This window comes from Giraffa tippelskirchi, chromosome 9 (genome assembly GCF_054371585.1).
Source record: "Giraffa tippelskirchi isolate mGirTip1 chromosome 9, T2T-mGirTip1v1.2.pri, whole genome shotgun sequence".
Taxonomy (NCBI): domain Eukaryota; kingdom Metazoa; phylum Chordata; class Mammalia; order Artiodactyla; family Giraffidae; genus Giraffa; species Giraffa tippelskirchi.
This window is the reverse complement of record NC_137283.1, coordinates 57,863,093-57,865,620: the sequence shown is the minus strand read 5'-3', so window position 1 is coordinate 57,865,620 and position 2,528 is coordinate 57,863,093.

Below are 2,528 nucleotides of genomic sequence, written 5' to 3'. Positions count from 1 at the left end.
TATTGGTATCTGTTCAGTTTTCATGTGACAGCCCAGGCTTTCCTGCACTTCCCTCTGAAGCCTTCTGCTTCTGCTTCTGGTTTTCTGCAGGTGTGGATCAGGCTGACAGAGGGGTTTGGTTTGTGAGTGCGGGTCTCTCTGGGGAGTTTGGTTGGCATTTGTTGTCTGTGTGGGGTCAGGGGACCTTGGGACAGGCTTGTGCACCCGGAGAGTCTGGTGGTGACTGGGCTTCAGAGGGAGCAGCCCCACTTGCCCCAGCACCCCTGTGCTTGGACAGCTGCCCCGGGCGGTGCGCTCCCGTGGGCCTTCCTGTGTCCCACCTGGGAGGGAGCACAAGTGTCTCTTTGCGTTGGATCTTCCCCTTATCCAGGTTTCCCCTTCTGGAACCTTCCACGACGAGGACTTGGATGAAAGCCATGCAGACATCTGATGCTTCACGCGCCTCCCACGATCCTCCAGAGCCTTGCGAGCGGCTGCCAGGCCCAGGGAGCAAGTCAGACGTGGTCCTGCCAGGACAGGGTGGGGGGGGCGTGGGTCAGCGAAGTGAGGAAGAGCAGGGAGAAAGGGCCAGGTGCTGAGGGCTGCGGCGGGGAGGGGGCTGTGGGGGGACCCGCAAGGCAGGTGGGTGTGGCTGCAGCACGGCAGACAAGGCAGGAGCCACCAGGCCGGACTCGCGGGCCAGAGGGAAGGCTTGTTCTCTACATGTATGTGCTTAGAGACACAGGCATGTGCACGTGTGTGCCACCTGATGGGTGTGTTTTCCACACCAACCAATGTTCTGGGTGCGCGTGGTCACAGACGGGACATCGGCTCCAATACTAAAACAGGGATCCTTGCAGACCCCGTGGTTATGGCTCAGACACCACCCCGAGCCGCGACCCAGGCTCACCTGTACTTTGGTCCAGCTGAGCTGCAGCTCAGACATCCCCAGCTCCCTCGGGTAATTTGCTGTAATGCCTCCTGAACCCAGAGCAAGTTCACTCGTGAACTGATGTATTACAAAGGCTGTATCACAGGACGTGGAGGAACAGTCAGAAGAGTCCTGCACACCAGCAGTGTCCCTGTGGGAAGAGGGGTGCACCCCCTCCCGGTGTGTGGGGGTCCTTGTCACCAGCCTCGATCCTCTCAGCCCCTCCTGGTGTGTGGGGGTCCTTGTCACCAGCCTGGATCCTCTCAGCCCCTCCCAGTGTGTGGGGTTGTCATCACCAGCCTGGATCCTCTCAGCCCCTTCCGGTGTGTGTGGGGGTCCTTGTCACCAGCCTGAATCCTCTGAGCCCCTCCCGGTGTGTGAGGGTCCTTGTCACCAGCCTGGATCCTCTCAACCCCTTCTGGTGTGTGTGGGGGTCCTTGTCACCAGCCTGAATCCTCTCAGCCCCTCCCGGTGTGTGTCTGGGGGTCCTTGTCACCAGCCTAGATCCTCTCAGCCCCTCATGGTGTGTGTGGGGGTCCTTGTCACCAGCCTGGATCCTCTCAGCCCCTCCCGGTGTGTGGGGGTCCTTGTCACCAGCCTGGATCCTCTCAGCCACTCCCGGTGTGTGGGGTTGTCATCACCAGCCTGGATCCTCTCAGTCCCTCCCGGTGTGTGTGTGTGGGGGTCCTAGTCACCAGCCTCGATCCTCTCAGCCCCTCCTGGTGTGTGTGGGCGGGTCCTTGTCACCAGCCTGGATCCTCTCACTCCCTCCTGATGTGTGTGTCTGGGGGTCCTTCTCACCAGCCTGGGTCCTCTCAGCCCCTCCTGGTGTGTGTGGGTGGGTCCTTGTCACCAGCCTAGATCCTCTCAGCGGTGTGTGGGAGGGTCCTTCTCACCAGTCTGGATCCTCTCAGTCCCACCTGATGTGTGCGGGGGGGTCCTTGTCACCAGCCTGGATCCTCTAAGCCGCTCCCGGTGTGTGTGGGGGTCCTCGTCACCAGCCTGGATCCTCTAAGCCACTCCCGGTGTGTGTTGGGGTCCTTGTCACCAGCCTGGATGCTCTCAACTCCTCCCGGTGTGTGTGTGGTGGGGTCCTTTTCACCGGTCTGGATCCTCTCAGCCTGTCCCGGTGTGTGTGGGGGTCCTTGTGACCAGCCTGGAATCTCTCAGCCCCTCCCGGTGTGTGTGGGTCCTTGTGACCAGCCTAGATCCTCTCAGCCCCTCCCGGTGTTTGGGGAGGTCCTTGTCACCAGCCTGGATCCTATCATCCACTCCCGGTGTGTGTTGGGGTCCTTGTCACCAGCCTGGATGTTCTCAGCCCCTCCCGGTGGCTGGGGGTGTCCTTGTCAAGAGTCTGGATCCTCTCGGCCCCTCCTATTGTGTGTGGGGTGTTTCGTGACACCAGCGTGGATCCTCTCAGCCCCTCCCGGTGTATGTGGGGGTCCTTGTCACCAGCCTGGATCCTCTGAGCCCCTCCCGGTTTGTGGGGTTGTCATCACTAGCCTGGATCCTCTCAGCCCCTCCCGGTATGTGTGGGGGTCCTTGTCAGCAGCCTGGATCCTCTCAGCGCCTCCCGGTGTGTGGGGGTCCTTGTCACTAGCCTGGATCCCCTCAACTC